We start from the raw sequence: 21,402 nt of genomic DNA, 5'->3' as shown, positions 1-21,402 counted from the left end.
CCAAGACCAGTGCCTTTAAAGATCCCAGGCCTGGTTGTCTGCAAACTGTTCAGAATGTCTGAGACAGAAGGGAGAGAGTATGAGATGAGCTGTAGAGGTCAGCAGAGATGACATCATGCAAAGGTCCCCCAAATCATAAGAGACCTTTGAACTTGATCCCAAGGGCAACAGGAAGCAATCAAGTAGATACGGGATGCAAGCAGGTTTGCACTTGGGGCCCCAGAGTACTTTGAAATAGTGGTTAAATTCTTTTTCGTCCTCGCATTTTCTTTGTTACCTTTTTCCTTCCCAAACAGGTATCTGACTGTGCTTGTAATTATTTTAGGAGAGTTGTTTACTTGCAGGGCAGTAAGAAGATACACCTCGCAAGAATTCTGGCTTTTATTTACAAAGGTTTAAGCACTTAGGAGAATGTGAGATTTGCAAAGGAAGTAGAAAGGGGTTGTAGGGAGAATGAGGATAGAGACATTGGCTTCCCTTCAGGTAGAAAAATATAGATACCTTTGGGGATGGGGAAGAGAAGAGAGTGTCAGTAGTGCATAGAATGGTGGGTACCTGGGGATAAAGTTGTAGCAGCAGCAGCAAGACCTTAGAGAGCTCCCGGAAGAGAAATAGAGACGTGGGCAAGGGTCATCCCAGAGAAGCCCTGTTGGATTCCTCTACAACCTTGACCACACAAGACCCTGGAAGCTTGGCAATTCCAGTATGTTCTATCTGCCCAGAAAGAAAGACCTTCAAAAAGCAAGAGAAAGGTGCTCCATGAGAAGTAAAGTGCTACTGTATTCCTCACACTGCTGATGTTGTGGACCATGATGCACCAGGGGGACATATGGGAAGGCTTAGCCTGGCTCCTGTGTGGAAATGGACTGGAAAAAGGCAGATGAAAGATGATAGCGGTGGCCTGTATCAGACTGATAGAAGTGAGAATGAAAAGAAGTAGATGGATCCGCAAAATATTTAGAAAATAGAAGAGCAACTACTTGGTGATGGGTTAGATGTGATGGTGAGTGAGATGGAGGATTCAAGGATGACTCCCAGGTTTCAGGCCTGAGCCACTGGGTGGGTGGTGGTGTAACATATGAGTCCGTTTCCTATAGTGACTGATGGAACACTTGTAGATTTTGCCACGAGGTTGTGCGGCAGTCATACAGGGGGTGGAATATTTTACCAATCGCTTATGAATAAAAAAGAAGTAAATGTTCCCAAAGGCAGAAACTGAAGCTAATAGTTAAGGATAGATAGTCTCAGATGTCAACACGTTGCTAGAGATACCACCAATCAAAGCCCTTTCCCTCCACTATCTCAGACACAGAAAATGAAATATCAGTGTTGAAAGAGGCCTCAGGAGTCCCATGGCTGGAAGGGTTCCCTCAAGCAGGAATCTTCTCTCAGCCTCTGCTTTTGCACTCCCAGCACCTCAGCATTTGAGATCTTTAAAATGACGCTACATATGGGATTCGTTCCAAATTATAAGAAAGTTCACCTTTTCTTACGTGGAAAACTGCTCCATGCACTTGCTGCTCCCAGTTTTGCCCTCTGGAAAGGAGCTGCACAGAAGGCCAATTCCTCTGTCACATTACACTTGAATGTTGCTGCCATGTTTTCTCCGTCTTCCTTACTCCACGCTAAAACTATTCTTCTCCTTCATCTATTCTTTTCACCGGTCAAGTAGTAACAGAAATAGAAACAAAGATGAGCTGCATGTTGTGAGTGCTGTAAGAAGTGGGGGTGTCTTCCCTGCTGAAAGAGGGTGTCTTTGTCCTCTGCCTGTTGAATGAAGATGATTCTGAAGTAATCAAAAGGAGGCAAAAAGGATGCTTGGAGCCCACCCCCTGTACAAGGATAGCCACCCCACCGTGACTGTGATGTGAATAAGAAATATTATACCTTTCTTGTGTGTTTAGTCATTCAGAATTTGTATTTGTCTTAACTCTTACAGAAATTGGTAGGGAATGTCACATGTGGCCAAAACAAAAACCTAAAATATGTGCCAATGGCTTAGCAGCCAGTTCTAGGAGTTCGAGAAGTGTTAGGAAGGGTCAAAATAATGGTACTTGTTGGCTACTCACTGGCTTTAGTGAGGTATTACAAGAAAGAGATCATCGCTTTGGAAGAACTGGCCAATTTTCAAGCAAGGTTGGAAGGACTAGAGAAAGTCAAGGGATCAAGGATAGAAATGTCAATTGTTTCCAAACCCCAAAGTATAAGAGATGAAATTAAATGCTTTGGTGATAAAGGCCCCAATATGACTTCCCAGTTGAACAAAGAGACTCAGTCCTATTGCAAAAACCAGATTAAAGGTATATTAACCAACATATTGTGGCCTGAACAAAACTGCTGAGAGAGAGAGAGAGAGACAGAGAGAGACAGAGAGAGAGAGAGAGAGAGAGAGAGAGAGAGAGAGAGAGAGAGAGAGAGAAGAAGAAGAAGAAGAAGAAGAAGAAGAAGAAGAAGAAGAAGAAACAGATGACAAAGAAAAGAAATATGAAGTTTTGAGAATAATATCTAAGTAAGAATTCTGAGTGTGGATACTACCACAAGTACCTGACTAAAGCAAATAGACTGGACATCTCCTAAATTTCTAAGAACTTTCCATTGCCAATGAAACTCTGAGTCTGGACCAAAAAACAAAAACTCTTGATTATTTAACCTTTAAAACATCCTTCAGGTCCCTGAACTTACACTGTCAGAAAGCAAAACAGCCTGTAAGAGAGACTCCTCAAGGCCCAGTTTAGGTGAGCTCTTAGAGGTTAATGGACAAGGAACATTTTCAGAGGATGGAGCCAGAGTGCTTAGGTGGAGAACAGTGAACAAGGGTTTCTCAAAGAAAGCGTGACCACGAGGAGCCCCATCTAGACCTGGTAGAAAGCATTATCCATCACCCAGAGATCCTGGGCTTTGAGCCAGATGCCGTCACTGGATGGGACTCAAAGTTATCTCCTTGGGAAAGAGGGGGGTATAGAGGAAGAAGGAAGTGGGTAAACTCGTGATCAGAATGATGGATCGTGGCAGAGACTGCTGTGTTCACCAAAACTTGTTCCCTTTCTTCCTGGGTATATTTCCCAGAATCCCTTGCATTTAGGTATGGCCACAGGGTTGAGTTCTTGACAATGGCATGTGAGTGGAAATGATGTATGTCACTTCCCTACTAAAGAGGTTCAGAAGAAAGGAGTCTCTCTCCTTATCTATCTGTCTATCTGTAGATAGAAGGCTGTTGGGTCCCTGAATAACTTCATGGAAGGCCATCTGATGGCAATATCTACCAGCAAGATGAAAACTTTAATTGACTTGGATCTCTGAAAATCCAGAGTTTTTTCTGTTGGTAGGTCTTACCTTCAGTAGACTTACTTGAACAGCAAATAGGTCTTACTTTAACAAACACAATGCATCATCTCACTTACTATGCATCTAGTAGATAGAGAAATTCAAGAAACTAAATCACATGTTTAGGAAGACTCACTAAGTAAGGAGGGCATCTAATGCTACAACTTATGTCTATCTGGCTTTTCATCACCTGCTATTCTGTTTCTCTCAGAGCAGGCTTCTCGGTGCTGTACCTCCTAGCTCTCCCTCCTCAGGATGTTCTTTGTTTGTCCACACTTTTTTCAGAACCGAGCACAGTAATTTATGTCATAATTAGATTAGGGATGAGTTGACCTAAATTATGTCTCCCTTCTGAAACCATCATCTAGTAAGCAGTCCAGGAACTCTCCAGTTACCACAGTGGCCACGCCTCAGCCAGGAACACTGACTTGAGTCAACCAGCACTTCCAGCCCTTCTCACCTCTGCAAACCCCTTCCACCAACTGGCACTTGAAACATTATTTTTAACCTAAGGGCAAGTATTTTAACCAGCCCTGTTTAATTTCTTCTTGGTAATTTCAGCCCAATGTTTTAGCCTGTCCACATTTTTCTTGAATCATCCAGATGATGGTCCAATCCGGGACCAACCCACACTTTTGAGAAAAGCAGTAACTTTGGATTCTTCCCATGACTTGTCACTGCGCTGAGGACTTTGTGTGCTCCCTTCAATTAAACCTTTCCTTGGGCCCACTTTGCAGATGCAGAATGGACGTTTTAGAGAGCGGAGCCCATCCTCAGCCCTAATCACGAGTGGTCTGAATTGGTAGTTAGTTATATGGCCACCTTTTCCCCTTAAAGTGGGAGAGAACTAGTATTTACTAAGCACATACTTTTTGCAAGGTGCTTTAGTCACCCCATCTCACTTAACCTCCACATCTGTCTATTGGCACAGTGAAACTTGGAGGGAATAATTTTAAGAGATTAGTATTATTTCAGGAGGGTCTGAATGTAGTAAAAGAGTATTTCTAAATAAGTAGTGGAGGCAGAAAAAAGCTAGTGAGGTATCTTGAGCCCAAACTAGCTAGGCTGGGAATCTATGAAACAAAGAGCTTTTCCCCTATGGACACTGAGTAAGTGCTCAATATTCTTTGTTAAATTGAGTAAATAGCCCTGGCCAGTGTGGCTCAGATGGTTGGGTGTCATCCATGCACGGAAGGGTTGCTGGTTAATTCCCAGTCAGGGCACATGCCCGGGTGTCAGGCTCGATCCTCTGTCATACTACTCTTCATTAGTCTCTCTCTCGTCTAGAAGACAGTGGAATTTAGAGGCTCCAAGGAGCAGTTAAGTACCTTCTTGTCTTTGCTTTGGAGGCTGAGATTAAAGCTGGCAGGGAACAATTAGAATGCAATTTTAGGAGCAGCCATTCACAGCCTACATCATACTTCCTGCTCACAAATCTACCAGCTGAGCTATTCACATGCTGTCATTTCAGGCAAAATTGTTTATACATCACATAATGCTAGTCTATGTTGTGTCTGTCGGAGCCCTGGCGAGGACTCCGTCCTGGATTGGATGGTTGGACCCAGGCACATGGTCAACACAAAACACGAGAGATCCATATTTGGGCATGAGTATGCCTTCAACACTAATGGGGTTTGGCACTCCCGTGGCCCTGGAAATCCAGCCCACAGATCAAGTCACACATCAGGGAAAATCAAAACAGAATTAAGTTGGCAACTATTTCTTTGCATAGACACAGGAGGCATTCTGAGTTAAGTCTGTGAAACCCTGTTTTTCATGTTCACATCAGCATTTGGGCATGGCCAAATGTTATCAGTGCCCTATTTTATACAACTTTTTCCCATGCACAGATGGAGGCCCAGATACAGACCCAAAGCATGGGAGCACATGACCCAATGGTACATTTTTTTCCCTAAAGAACTTTGAGATCACTGGATAAACACCCATCTGCCTACGACAGTTTACATATGTTCCTGCTCAGTGGAGGGGAATAAACAGGGTGGGGCCCGTGATTCTCAGAAGTAGAAGAACAAAGCACCAACTCTCGGGCTAGAATGCGGATTACTGGCTCCTCATTATCCTTGGCCTGGCCTTCCATGGACCCCGAAACTTGAACCTTCTCAGATGCAGCATCCATATTCCTTTTTGTGAACCCGAAATCTCAATCGTCATGATTAACTCTTTGTTTGCCTGATTCTCTTTCCTTCTGGTCTTAGCTACTGTGACCCTTTCTCTTTCATGCTCCACATTTCCAGACTCTAATCCCCCTCTGAGTTCCAGGTCACAGGTCACTTCCTAATGGAATCTCTCGCTCCTCTCTCTCTAACCTTGTAGCACGTCATGCCTCCATGAAGATGCGTGTCATCTTTACTCTGTGCCCAACTGTAACCTAAGAGGATTCCGGTGTTACTAGAGGGAGTGTTAGACAAAAGGAATGCAAAGTTCCAGGACCTGCTGGTGTCTCTGACTCCAGAGAGAAGAGTTTGTGCTTCTTGGTGCTCCGGATGCTCCCACCCTCTCCAGCATCTACCCTGCACCACCTTTTCCTAAAACATACACTTTCCCCCTCTTAGGTTTTGGAAGGGGGTGTGGGGAGATACTGATCTGGACTGGAAAAGGAAAAATAAAATAGGAGCAGCTCTGGAATGAAGCTGCAAGAGTTTTCTCCCTACCATCTGCTGGGCCTGAGGGCTTGCCTAGTGGCCAATTTAGAAAATGAAAGGATCAAGGCCACCCAGGGAGGGAGTGACTACAGATCTTAGATGAGACCAACACAGAGAGATTTTGGGCATTCCAGGAGAGCTAGAGAATCAGAGGCTGCTCAACTGCAGCTGCTTTAACTACATCAGAGGGCTTGAATGAGAACCTTAGATGGGAAGACCCTTTCCCTCCCCAGCGATGGGGAACAACGCCGATGGACACTTAAGTGGGAGATCTCTGGCTTCTCATATATTTCAAAGACTTCTTATCTAACTATACCCACACACATGTCCTGCCAGCTAAGCCCATTTCTTCATCCCGTGCTAACAGTATACTTAGGAGGTGAGGGTCTGATGAAGGGAAGGACTGGTATTCAGGCAGGTCCAGGATAAAAGTAATTTGGCTGGCCTTTGTCTCTGGTTCCTGGGAGGGAGCCTGACAGGAGGATCTGTTATTTGTGTGGGCTCCTCCACACCACATCCAAGTGTATGCCAATATGGTGGCTCAAGATGGGGCTGATGATGCCAGAAAGACCAAGCGTAAGATTAAAGGGTCGGGGCTTTGAGCCATGTGATATCAGCCCCATCAGTGAGGATGGGGACCGGATGTTGAGCCAGGTGGATAATGGTTTGCTCAGTCATACGTAGTGAAATGCTGGTCAGAATTCTGGACATGGGAGCCGGGGCAAGCTTCCCAGGTGGTCACTCTTCCATGTACTCGAGAGTGATGCTCACTGAGAACACAAACACTCTGCCTGACCTCATCCTGTCTGTCCTTTCTCTTGGCGGGTTCTGATTTTATCCTTATACTGTATAAGGATACTTGTACAGTATCTGTCTGTCCTTTCTCTTGGCGGGTTCTGCTTTTATCCCTATACTGTATAAGGATACTTGTACAGTATCTGTCTGTCCTTTCTCTTGGCGGGTTCTGCTTTTATCCCTATACTGTATAACACTGCAGTCCTAAGAAAAGCACTTTGCCGAGTTCTGTGAGTCATTCTAGAAAACTATCAAACCCGAGGAGGCAGTGGGAACCCTCTCATTTGTAGCCAGTTGATCAGAAGTGCAGTGTCTAAAGTGAGGGTAGTCTTGCGGAAGACTGTGCCCTGGACTGTGAAGCCTCACTCCAGGAAGAAATCATTGCTGTTAAGTCTCACTCCAGAGTAGATAGTCACAGGGCAAGATTGGGGACAGAATATTATTCCTAAATCTAGGGGCCTGAGTTTCTCATAAAAGAATCAGGACCCAAATAACAACTCCATGTTTCCATTTGTCAGAGGCCGGGCTGTGTCTGAAACACAGTGTGGTTCCCTGTTGTCACCAGTGCACAGTCTTAGTCTGTGCTTGTTGAATGAAGTAAATAGGTCTATGACTTTCATTAATTTTAATGTAATCAAAGTTTTCTAAAAAGCCACATGGCTTCTATGCTTGTTAAAAATAGAGTGGCAATATATACATCAAAATACTAACAATAGTTATTTCTGAGTAGAAGAGTTGGAATTTTCCAAAATACATGTTATTTTTTTTTTTTTTTTTGCTTGTTGCTTTGTTTACATAATGGTTTGCTTTAATAACCTATTAGATAAGGTTGGTTGGGGTCAGGTAGTGGCAAGTGTCTGGGAATAGAAGAATGTTTTCCAAAGGCTAACTAAGGCATTGGGCTCTTTCTAGCACTTCTTATGCATAACTTACGTAATAGCAATTTTCTCCTGTTGGTGTCAGGCTCGCTCTGTGATCTTGGACAAGTCATTTCACCACATGTTAAATTGGGGCTTAAGCAAGATGACTGCTAATATTTCTTTCCACACTAAAATTCTAAGTGCATATCTAAAGACTTAAGCTTATGGGCTCAGATCTCCAAAACATCCACAGATGTTGAGGTGAGGGAGAGGAGTTCTTGAATAGGTGAGCCCCTGTTGGGGACATTTGCATAAAGCTGATTTAGCAAGTGAAAAATGGGCTGTGACAGATTAATGCTGGGAGGCTTGATCTGCTCAGTATCTGGCCCACACAGCCTGGTCTGATCAGATCTTCAAAGTCATATGGTCCCTATTTGGTTTTACAATAAATAACTCAGACTTATGAGTTAGACATCAATTAATGAAATCATCTAGCTCAGAGGAGAGCAAGCCTTCGGGGCAGTCATCTTGGAAGCATAGACCATCCAGCAGTTTTGCCAACCCTGGGGCTTTTAGTCCTACCGGTGATAAAAATGGTAGGATTTCCCCCGATTCCAGATGACCTTTGCTCTGAAATATACCAAGAGCTGCCGTGGAGGTCAGGGAGGGATTGGCTCTCACAGACTTTACTGATGACAAAAGGCAATTCTAATTCTCCGCAGGGGTTGGACCCAGGAGTGGGAAGTATGGGGGGTCCGCAGGTAAAGGGCAAGAAACTGCTGATAAAACGAGGCTCACTTAACGTTTCCAGCCATCATGAGAGGCTAGAGGGAGGACTCCAGGTGGAATTGTTTTGGAAACAACTAAAGCAGCATCTTGAAGCATCATGTTTCTGGTTGAGAAAGAAAATATTGACGTGTTCAGATATATTGAGAACCAAACCCACCACGGGTCCTCAATAAATATCAAGCAATCAATCAATTCTCCAGCCACAGAGAAGCTTCCTGTTCCAAGCATGGAGTCATGGAAGGCAGCTTGGCCCGAGACCTAGCCCTTTTTTCCAAGTGATGTGGCTCCAAACTCCAGGAAAAGTTCTGGATGTTTTTTTTTTTTTTCTTCTTCTTCTTCTTTTTCCCACAATAACTGAAGGCACAATCCCTGGCAGCCCTGGCCACAGTGATTTCCGGATCAGGAAACCAAAGCTGTGACGTGCGGCTGTGCCCTGGTCAAGCTTTTACAGCCAATGCAAAGGGGATGGTTGATGGCCACCAGGAGGCTGTTTGCAAGTGGCTGTCCCTGTTTTCAGAAATGCTCTAAGTAAAAATGGATGTGATGTTGAAAATGAAAATCTATTGTTCTGTACACTCTAGTGGTGGAAGCACTTGCTGGAAGACAGCCATAAGTTGCATTTATCTGAGTTAATTTCACATCGTTCAGTGTGCTTCAAAGGTGCCGTTCTGCATTTTTTATTCAGTGATACATAGATTATAACTTTCACTTCTAAGTGTTGGGAAAGAGACCATGAAAAATACACCGTAATGGTTGACAAGCTACTAACAATTTTTCAGCATGGGCTATTGCAAAGACGAATACCACTGGAGCTGGAACATTTGGAGTTACTCACTTTGCAACTTGTAATACTGAGGTTTCCCCAAATGTGAAATCACTTCTGAGGGTTCCACTTTTTACGCTGCCCTTTAAAATGATGCATGTTTTAATGGTACCTTCCGCACATGATTTGAAAGACTGTTTCAGTTGTAACTTTATAGACCTTTGGATGGATCATTTGTCTTTGGAAAAGGGAACTAAAGTTATGTGATCGTGTATGGTTTGTATTTAATAGCCATGTATCAAATCTCTATATACTTCTTAGCATGGAGGGAGAGTGATGTGATATTAACTATGTGAGGGGTTTTTTCCTTTGCATTTTTTAGCCCTGTGATCCCGCGAGTGTCTCCCATTAGGACCATTAGCCACATGGCCCTCACTGGAGGGCAATTTCAGAGGGGATGGTGAACAAAGGGGCAACTTATGAGTTTTTCAATTCAAAAGCTGCTTATGCTTGAGTGACAGAAGAAGTGATTGTAATCAGACTGAACCAATCTCTCTGGGGCCCTATCCTTCACCTCCACCTAAAAAAGTGATCCCTAGAGTTGGAGGAAGAGAGAGAGAGAGAGAGAGAGAGAGAGAGAGAGAGAGAGAGAGAGAGAGAGAGAGAGAGAAAGACTGAGAGGTTCATGAATGGCCAGAAGGTGGGATTGGATACTTTGCCAGGATGAAGGATGGTTAACCAGGTATAGAGAATTGGGCTGGTTTTCCACTGGGGGTACCTAAAGGTGACTGACACCCCACAAAACTCCTTTCATCACCATGCCTCTGGAAAGCCAGCTAGATGGGATGCAGCCTTTAGTGGGATTGAGAGAGGGAAGAGAAAGAAATTGTCTAGGGTCCTGAGACCAGGGCAAGCAGCCACTGCAGCAAGAGATATGTCCTGGGGTTTCCATCCAAAGGCCTGATCATTCATTATAGCAGATGCCAACGTGAACGGTGCAGACAAGCTAACACCCAAAATACAAAGTGCATCTTAGCAGAAGCCAGAAAATATAAATACAAAAAGGTTTAAGCGACTCCCACCTCCTCAATATTTCACCCCCTGAACCAGATACCATGTTGCTAAGAAAGACTCTCTCACATCAACTCACATGCTTTATTGCCTAAGGAACATTCCCCCCAAACCTCCCCAGACACCTTGTTGCTAAGGTAGGCCCCTGGACCCAGAAGCCCTGTCAGGAGAAGGGGTTGTGGAATCCTCCAATCTGTAGCCAGTTGGTCAGAAGTGCAGGTGGCCTGGAGCCCCGAGTTTGCAGCTGGTCTAACCTTAAAATCACGGATCAAGTATTAGGATGGACTAGATTGTGTTTTGGCTGTCAGATGAAGAGAGACATGAAATCTAAGAACACAAGTCCATAGCCTGATTAAATTCCTCCTCCACCAGTGCAGTGTGAAATAAATATTTTCCTTATTGTCTTGCACAAACATAAACAGGGCAGGAAACAGAGACATCGTAAAACTTGACTTAGTTAAGGTCAAACACTAAAGGTTTGTCTGGGGAGCAGAAAGTCTCAGAAGGCTGGCCTGCAGTCTCAGCCCCACTACGCACTAGCCATTAATTAGGTGAGTCGTCTGGGCTTTTGAGACTGTTTTCTCATCTGTAAAGTGGGACTGATGCTACTCTACTTCACAGTGACTTGCACAGGGTCATGGTGAAGGTCAAATAAGAAAAAGTATGTGAATGGTCCTCTTAGGTATTTGAACTTTTTTTTTTTTTTTCAACAGAAACATGGAGAGGTCAGTTCCAAGAGCCAAAAAGAATACTGGGTGGCATGCACTTAAGTTATTCAAATGGTCTGTCCTCAAGATCTGGCATGCAAAAGCTCAGTTGAGATTTCAACTAATTTCTTAACTGGCATACAAGGAGAACGGTTGGTAGTTTGACCATTTTCGGTGTAAGATCTAAACCAGTAAGTGTAGAAAGCATAATGTCTCCTTCCCCCCAAATGCCAGGGAAAACCCCTTGAAATTGGTATTAGCCTACTTGTATTTCATTGGTGTTAACCTATTCGTGTTTGTTTTTATTTTACAAGGCTGATTTCTGAGTCCTTTTCTCCTTTTTCCTAACTAGTCCTTCCTATCAGAAGAATGTATTAAAAAGATGATGTCTAACCTAAATAAAAGATGTCAATCCTCTTACGTTTCATCTCATGGAAAGTAAGTTAGAGGCCAACAACCTACGAGATGCTGCAAAGAAACGGAACCATAAAAACGAGGACCTGGTGATGCATAAATACACTATGGGAGGGCATTTATGAATATGGAATTATTCAGGACTGGCCCCACGGCCTATGGGGCCCACACAGATGCATGCCTGGGAGAAACCAGTGTTTTCCTACAATTAGAAATATTACAAAACTGCTTCTTGCATGTGTAATCTTTATAATACATTTCATTTCATTTTACTATATAATGAAACTTTGGTACATACTAGTACATATTACTGTACTAGTAATTACAATAATCGCATTACAAGGGGTTTTCAAGAATGATTGGTCTACACACATTTCTTGTCTTAAATACTGACTTTGGAATCAGTATATCTCCATATAATATGGATCTCATTACATATTTTAATTGTCAATTCTTGCTAAGTTAAAGAAAAATTAAACATGAAAGAATCATGCGACCCTCTAAGGCAGCATCATCTTATCTATATTTATCTATCTTTGGCGAAGGCTATGATTCCAAATGCTTTTGGAAGTGAATATCCACACTAGGTTACAGACCTTTTGATGAGATTTGTACCTCCACTGCTAACCTGCTATTTCACGTTCAGCTAACCCAGTTCCAGGGCTCACACTGTATTTTCAAAATCCACAGGCACTTGGCTTCCAGAGGTGCTGGCTCCATGCGTGGAACAGAAGGTAAGGTGAGTAAGACATCAGACACACAAGTGAGGCCTGACATGGGCAGAGGTGTCTGATGTGAAAACCAATCCATTTTAATCACACCCCAAATTAGAAAGACCAACACGCCCTCCTTGGGAAGGGATAATGCTCACAGGAAGTCCAAAGATAATCGTAAACGGCCTCTTTGCTTTTGCTAACAGTCTCTGCAGACACACATGCATCTTTGGTGAGAACAGTTTTTGCAAGCGCAATGAAGAAATTATTATTGACATTTTCAACATGCAAAGTTGTGATAAAAATCCATTTTTCTGAGACCTTTCAGACTGTTTGCTCCTACACGCCAATTCCGGAATTAGAGAGTGGCTGTGACAGGTCTTCCCAGCCCGGGGGACACTTGAAGGAATGGAACTCCCACGGGTTTCCTACGTTGGCTGCTGGTGCAGAGGAGCTTCCCTATTAGAAGGTGGCAAGTGGACAACGATGGCAGGTGGTAGTGTTAACTTGGTTCCTGAAGTCATCACTCATGGCAAAAGCACAGAAGTTTCTTCTCCAGAAATGCAGAGGCTAGAATCCACCCACGGTGTCCCCTTGGGAACAGGTGTGCAGAGGACACCTGGTCCAGTGCTTCCTCACTGATGACATTTTACAAATAACTACTTAGAACGCAAGTTTCCACACTCTCTTCTGTGGAGCCCTAAGGGGCACGAAGGAGGCCGGTGGGTCCCTTTCCCCAAAACATTTCCACTGTCACCTGTTATATATATTGTGATATTTTAAAATATGTATATTTTTTATTGATTTCAGAGGGGAAGGAAGAGGGAGAGAGAGAGAGAAGTATCAATGATGAGAGAGAATCATTGTTTGGCTGCCTCCTTCACGACCCCCACCAGGGATTGAGCCCACAACCCGGCCATGGGCCCTAACCAGGAATCAATCAGTGACCTCCTGGTTCATAGGTTGACACTCAACCACTGGGCCATGTTGGCCAGGCTATATTGTGATTTTGTTTAAGATTTTCATGTTTCACAGGTTCCACTGTTTCAGGAAGTTTAAATTTTACTAATCTAAACTGCAGTCCTAACTATTAATTTTTTTCTCCTTCACTTGGACCTATGTAATTACCCCTTCCCCTTCCCCCCAGGTGATGCGTTTCAGAGGTTGGTGATGCATAGACGTGGAGAGAGTCCTTGAATCCATTTTCAACGGAGCCTTTTCACTTAATACTGTCTGGGCCGTGAATTATGTGAGAACAAACCAGAAACACCTGTGTGACCAGGCATTCCTTAAATGTCTGTCATTTCTCCCCTGACACGTCTCACTCTCGCCAAATACTACAAACCAATGATGTCCAATCGGTCTTCTGCATAGTTTTGATATCTCTGTCCTTGAGTTTCCTTCAAATAAGGTAAGTCTTGATAATGTGCAGTTAGCCTCCTTCGAATTTTCAATCCAAGAACTTCCTAGCCTTCCCTCCTGGCTGGTTGGAAACTTCCTTGTCAGCCCATTTTGGGTGGGAATTAGAGATATAAGAGCAATTGTCACAATTTTTCTAGGCTTGCATTTTTCTAGTCGTGGCTTTGCATTTTCCCCGCAGCAGGAATGATAAAGGTCTCTGCGCATGTACTCATGGCTCTGAGGGTTGGAGAGGGAGCCCAGCCATTGCTGGCCAGTTTTATGCCACTTTTGTCCTTCCGCTTCTAACACATAGCTCTGGGCGCATGAGGAGTCCTGTTCAATGTTATTATTCTACCGAGTGACCCCGGAGAGGCAGAAAACTCCCTGTGTACTTACAGGGGTGGGAATGTCCGGCCAGGCCTCAGGCTGTATTAGGATTGCAAAATCATTTGGTCTGGCCCTGCTGAGGCATTAGGGGTGAGGTAATTAAATGTTTGACCAAAGAGAGCAAGCTAATTTTTTAAGGTGATAATTTTGAATGGCCCGCGAATGATGTTATAAATATCCAAATGGCCTCTGGCAGCAAAAAGGTTCCCCATCCCTGGGAGGGGAGCGCTTCCCCCAGAGGAGACCCGTTCTCAGGAAGGAGACGCTCTCTGGCTTTAGTGAGGGACATCAGGCACTGCCCCTGAGCTCAGTCACCTACAGGACCCCCCACCCTTCCATTCCAAGAACATGCCATTCCAAACTACAGAGCGGAGCCCCTAGGAGCAGAGGCACGTTGATGTGACTGCCACAGCTCCTGAAGAGGAAAGTGTGGCCAGGCGGAGAAGGAGGGGTGCCGTCTTATCATCAAGGCTCCTTTGATGAAATCAAGCACACTTGACTGGCCGATGAACCTCCCAGGGCCACCCTCAGCACCAACAGGCACCCACTCCTGCTCTGTCTGAGAGCCTCCCAGAGCTGGAACTCACAGCACCCAGCATTGCTCAGGGCCCCCAGCTCAGCAAGGCCCCCCAAAGACAGGCCTCTACTCTAGCAAAGCCTGCAAGGCCCATGCTCCCGACCCTCGCAGGGACGGAGCTGACCCAGCTGTTCCCACCCACTGCGCCAAGCCCAGGGAACGCGTTCGGCTGGACGAGGTATTGGGTGTTTCTGTCGGCTTCTCAGGTTGACCCACTGACCAAACACGCTTCCCTGCCCCTGCTTGGGATCTTGCAAGTTTATAATCCATACAGAAGAAACGTTGTTATATAAACCTTGCCAAGACTATAGGCCTTTTAAATTCTCCACTAAGAAGCCAGAGAAATTTATGGCAGTGTTGCTGGATGGGGAGGGAGGCCAAGTAAACGCACGATGTTGATCTTAGGTCTGTTTAAACTTCTCGTGCCTCCTGGCACTTTAAGCAGTAGTGGAGAGAAATCATTTACTCATAGGTGCATTAAGCGTTTGGAAACGCAAGGGGACCGGGGAGCAACGTAATTGATGTGACATGTGTGGTCCCGGTCTGTGGAGGGCGGGATTTCCCGCCAGCCCTGCGGCCACGCCTGTCACGGTGGCACAAAGGCCCAACAGCACCTTCGCGGGGTAAATAGAGGGAATTACTCGAAGGCTCGATTTTCCTACCAGTGAAGTCTTGGTGCTTAACCAGGCCTCCCCCGGAGCCCCCACAAAAGGACACACAGCTTGGAAATGGGGCGAGTCATCCTGTAAGGAAGATCCGGTTGGCCCCAATATATAGTAAGCATGTGGCTTCTTAATGCAGATTTTCTCTGCTCCTTTGTCATTAGTTCTGGGTCCCCTCCTGCTTTCTGTGTCGGCAGTGACTGCAGGATTAGCCCCGGGCGGCACCCAAGTTCAGACCCTTTTAGGACAGGAGTGGGAAGAGAAGGATTTGAACCCTAAGGAGGAAAATCAGTTCTTAGCCCATGACTCGGCCTTCGTTTGCTCACCGCATGTCTTTGTGGGAGAATCTGAGAGTCAGTCCACATAGCACGCTTTCTGCCGGAGGCTGTACATCTCCGCGCTTCCCCAGGCGATGCTGCGGGAGCTCCTCTCCCGCCCGGAGCCGGACGTGCAATGAAGGAGCCTGTTTTCACGCTCCGGGTTACCTTGATTTAATACTCGACAAAACACAATCTGATATGAGAACTGGTAACGGACGAACACAGGACTCCAGTAAACAATCATATGAATGGAAGGTCCTGGCCGGCCGTGAGGCACAGCCTCCCTGGGAAGCCTGCTCACCGCGCCCCTGAGGCTCCCGGCTGCCGGACCTTTCTGGACGGGACGCCTATCCCTTCTCTCCCCTGCCCCCGCCATCTCCGCTTCAGCGCTCACTTGTGTGTAATCCGAGTATTTTATAGAAGGAACACTTGCTGGAGCTGAAACTGGAGGAAAATATGCCTCCATAGAATTTATAATGTAAGCACCCCACATGTCAGACTAGGATTTACTGGAGTAACATCTCCTAAGGGTCCTCCGTATCCTGACGACCACGATCAGTGACGGAGATCTTTACAAGGAAAAGAAAAGGATGCCTTAGAAATGTTTCCAAGCTGAAGAAAGCTGAACTTACTTAAAGGCGATAGGATTATTTATAGATACAAGGAAGAGAGAGAGAGAGAGAGAGAGAGAGAGAGAGAGAGAGAGAGAGAGAGAGAGAGAGAGAGAGAGACGCCTCGGCTCCTAATTCCCTGCAGCAGGAGTTACTTTCTTCTGCTCCCCATCCCCTCGTCCCCACCCTCCTCCCATTAAGTCTCTTGGGTTTGTGTATCTTTAATGCAGACACTTTCTTCGCTCAGGAAGTTATTCTCCTCACGCCTTGTGAGGTCTTGGAACAAAAATTAGTTGGGAAAGAAACAACTGCTCTTTCTCTGTCCAGAAAAAAAACACATCACATTGAATCATGTAGCTCAAAAAACATTTGTTTGGGGCAGGAAGGGGGGGGGGCGGGGAGAGATAGCATGGGGGGGGGGGGAAATGCAGTGGGAGGAGACGGGGGGGGGGAGGGGGGGGGAAAAAGGGGGCCCTGGGAGGAGACTCTCATTTCCTACATGTGTAATTGTTCTCTGTGGGGCATGCATGAGCCCGCGGTCACTGCCCGCAGACGTGGTGTGCAGAGGAACACAAGCAGCTGACTGGACCCAGCCTCTAAGTCAGGACGGTGCTTATGCAGGGGAGGGGGGTGGAGTCTCACTTTTTTGTCTAATTTCTTCACGTTAGGCCTCATGCTCACTCCCACAGCCCCCTCCCCACCCCAAACGTTCAGGCTTTTCTCAACAGCGCGCACACAAAATAATGGGTGACAAGTCCCTTTTGCGCTCAGAAAGTTCACGGCTCCGGCTCGCCCGGTGGAAGGCGGGGAAGCAGGGTTGGGGAAGGCCCTGTTTATTGGTCCATAAATCACGGTGGCCACATCTGACCCCGCTGCCAGGGTGCCTGGGGTCAAGGGAGCCTTTCGCGGCTCAGAAGCTCTGAGACTCCTCTCTTTGCAGGGCTCTTAATCAGCCCTCCGAAGGCAGAAACAACATCAAACAACCACGATGTCGGAGAAGGATTGGCGGCGTGAATGACTCAGCCTCTGCTTGAGAGAAAGAATGTCCTAGAGATTCCGTCCTGCAGTAAGCGATTTTCCTATTTGCAGGCGGATGGGGGTCTGACAAGGGAGAGAGAAGAGATCGTTCCAAATGATACAAATGATTGAAAAGCAAGAGCAACGAAGTAAATATCCACCCTCTGAGCGCTCTCCTCTTTGGTAATGGCTGCTTCTCGCCTCGCAGCTGCCTGCCCAGGTCAGATCCCAGATCTCTGTGCTTCAATATTTCTTATCTGTAAAATGATGATAATTACAGAGAAAAGACATGCACTGTGTTTGGAATAGCCAGGTATGTACTAAGTGCTCAGTACAAGTGAGCTATGATCATAACATCTGTCAAATGGCTAGTCTGAGACCTAGGCACTCGATGGAAACTGGCTTCCCTGCACACAGTTTTGAATTATCCAGGACAAACCAGTATAAATAATTACAAGAAAATGACTTTTGATGTCAATCAGATTTTGGGTTCAAATTCTAGCTTCTCCACTCACTAGTGATTTTAGACAAATTATTTTCAATGTGCCATGGTTTTCTTATCTTTAAACTAGATAACAATGCCTGTATCATAAGGTTGCTATGAGGAAATACTCAGCAACTCCATAGGAAAAGGTTTCATTGGATGGTGATGTCTGGGTTAGAAGCTGTCAGAAGCTAAAGCTACAGGCTCAGTGTTCCTTGGTCTGAGAAAACAAGCATGGACTGAACTCCCACTACCGGCAGGTGCTGGGTACTGAGCATTCAAAGGTGATTATCACACAGTCCTGCCTCAAGGAGCTTCATGTCTACGGAAGGAGACATGTAAGAAACATCAGTGTAATTCTCTGTGGCTCAGTATTGTCAAAGCATGCTCAGAAGACCAGATAAGACTCAAAAAACATCCTGTTTCCTGATTCACCTTTCTCCAAGTCTTCATTAAAGCTACGCCTGGACTTCACTTGGTCAAGGCAGGTTCCCTGAATGCCAAGCTCTTACACACTATGAAGGCACCCCGTGTTTCTCAGTTTCTAGCATTCACCAATATTCAATGGCCTGCTCATTACACTCCCTCTGACCTCAGCCCACTATTATTTCAGGGATGTATTAATCCATTCACTTGGAAAATACAGTATAAATCTTTTATACAGAAATATTTTATGCCCCCCCCCCCCAAGTTGCTCAAGGGTAAATGAACTGATTATGATGGTGACTTAAGTATTCTAGGACATCCTGGGGGCGAGTGTCTAGCCTCTGGTGTGAAAAACTTCTGTTTTTCAGATCATCTCTATTGAGTAAAGAATTTGAAAGCCCCCATATAAACCCTCACATATAAGGTCAAGTGATTTTCAGTAAAGGAACCAAGATCATTGAATGGAAAAAGGGTAGTCTTTTCAATAAACAGTACTGGGAAAACTGGATATCCACATGCAAAAGAGTAAACTTGAACCCTTATAACCATATATAAACATTAGATCAAAGACCTAAACATAAGAACGAAAGCTATAAAACTCTTAGAAGAAAACATAAAGAAAGCTTCCTGACACTGGATTTGGTGATGATTTCTTAGACATGACACAGGCAACAAAAGGAAAGAAATAGATAAAGTGGACTTCATTAAAATTTTCAAATTTTGTGTGTCAAAGGACACTATTAATAGAGTGAAAGGCAACCCAGAGAATGGGAGAAAATATTTGCAAGTCATATATCTGATAAAGGGTTAATATATAGAATATATCAAATTCTTATATCTCAACAACAAGAAAACTAACCTGACTTAAATATGAGCAAAGGGCCCTTGCTGGTGTTGATTATGGTTTTTACAAAAATCCAACTCTGTCCTCAGTAACCCTTATAGTCATAAAAGTGACACATGCACTGTTAAAATTACACATAAGGCTGTCATGGCTAACTTTCAGCTAACAGGATACAGTTATTCTTTATATTTGCATGTTGATATTTATAATAAATTTGTATTTTTCATCTTTGTTATATGTACCTTTTTATTTGTTAGGTGGCATGCAAGCACTTGTATGCCAGATACTGTTCCAAGGGAATACATTTAATCTTCAGACTGGTCCCAGCAGGCAGGTACTGTTACTTCTCTCTTTGTTTTATAACTGAGAAAACTGAGTTAAGGAGAGATTAAGTGTCTAGCTCATGGTCACATAATTCTTAAGTGTTGGATTTGAAATTTGAGCCCAGGTAATCTGGCTTGAGTCCATGAATAATTTGACCCCTGTTGCATTTTATTTCAAAGTGTCTCTCTCCCTCTCTCTCTCTCTCTCTCTCTCTCTCTCTCTCTCTCTCTCTCTCTCTCCCTCTCTCTCTCCCTCTCTCTCTCTCTCTGTCTCTCTCTCTCTCTTTCCCCCCCTCTCTCTTCCTCTCTCTCACTTTCTCTCTCTTTCACACATACACATACACACACACACTCCAATGTGGTACACTGAAGTACTAGACCAAGTAATAAAAATATATATTTTGTGTCCAGCCAGTGTACCTCAGTGTTGAGTATCAAACTATGAATCAGGAGGTCACAGTTTGATTCCTGGTCATGGCACATGCCCAGGTTGTGGGCTTGATCCCCACTAGGGGGTGTGCAGGAGGCAGCCAATCAATGGTTCTCTATCTTATCATTGCTGTTTCTCTCCCTCTCCCTCTCCCTTCTTCTTTGAAATCAATAAAAATATATTTTTAAAAAGTTGTTCTTCAAAATATAGTACCTTTAAAATATATATATGTATATGTGTGTATATGAATACATACACATATACATACATATTTTGGAATAATGTTATAAATTTAAATGATCACCAGACTCAAGTGAAAATATAAAGTATATATTATATGGGCTGGGGTGCGTAACAATGCAAGTATATGATGCCTGAAAATTATATTTTATAAGATCATCTACCCATTTATCCCTTATCTCTAGTTATGAAACACTAGGAGCCCAGGGTGCGATTCGAAATCGCCCGGCTCCGCCCACCCTCGAGTCATCCATCTGGCCCTGCCTTGCTCCCCGGCCCCACAGCAGCTGTGGCCTAGTCCAGCCCTGCCTCCCTCTCCAGCCCTTGAAGCAGCACAGCCACTGCTGATCAGGCCCTCCCCCAGCGCAGGCGCACGGAGGTCCCTGCTGCCCCCACCTTGACAACCTCCTGTCTGGTTGACCTGTTATAGAGTCCCAGTTAATTAGCATATTTATCTATTTTTTATATAAATATATTATTATATTATTAAACTTTATCATGTAGGGTTAGAAAACAACTCAAAGCCTTTCCCTTATTTTTAAAGGAAGCATAATAAACAGCCTTCCTGGAAAACCAACGAAGTACTTGTTAATACTCTCCATTAAGAAATGTCCAATCTCCTGCTAAGGGACGAGAGAGACAGAAAGTACAGAGGCCTCAGTTAACACATCACACTGCAGCCAATACACTTGTAAAGCCAGCTATGGATTTACTGGTTGATATCATGTTTGGCAAGAGAGCAGAACAAGCTATGGGAGAAGCTCCCCCTTCAAGTGGCACCGTGGGTGTTACGTCATAACGACGACAAAGTGTGGAGGAACAAGGACTTTCACGTTAGCAGGTGAAGAGCATAAATGCCAGAGCCAGAACGCTTCAACCCACACCCCAGCTTTGCTACCTGCTAGCAGCATGGCAGTGGGAATGGGACTGCCCCTCCCTGTGCCTCGGTCTCCTCGTGTATAAAAGTAACAACAGAAGCGCCTCAGAGCTGCTAAGAGGGTTAAGTAAATCAATAATGCCAAGCACGTAGGACAGTGCCTGGCAGAGGGCACCTGCCATATACATGCTTGTCAAATCAGTAACTAAAACGTGTGCTACGGATAATTCACCCTGCAGTTGGCTAAAACTGCTGCTGTCCAAGGCAGTGCATACATGCCCACATATGAGGGAGAACTGTGGGGTAGCTGTTGTTCTCATGAACACTGCAAGCGAATATCGTACAGAACAGACTTTTTTGGTTAATCATTACTTGGTGAGCTGTGACAGAAAAGGAAAGTTAGTTTGAGTATTGATTTAAGTCAATACTTAAACTACATGTGCACCAAAAATACAAGAGTAAAATTATGGTCCATTAGTAAATAAGTGTCAATTCATACCCAGCTTTATTCGCCAAGAACAGCCTCCAAATCTTAATCACATGTTGAAGGAAATAATGAAAATTTTAACTACAATCAACTCATGAGCACTGAACGTCGTTTCAGTGCACTGTGTAAAAGAGCAGTGAAATACAGGCCTGCCGGTTCTCCACACAGAGCCATCTACAACACAGCTACCCCATGGAACAAAGAATCACAAAATCTT

This window comes from Pipistrellus hanaki (genome assembly GCF_964339955.1).
Source record: "Pipistrellus hanaki genome assembly, chromosome: 4".
Lineage (NCBI taxonomy): Eukaryota > Metazoa > Chordata > Mammalia > Chiroptera > Vespertilionidae > Pipistrellus > Pipistrellus hanaki.
This window is presented reverse-complemented; position numbering follows the sequence as displayed.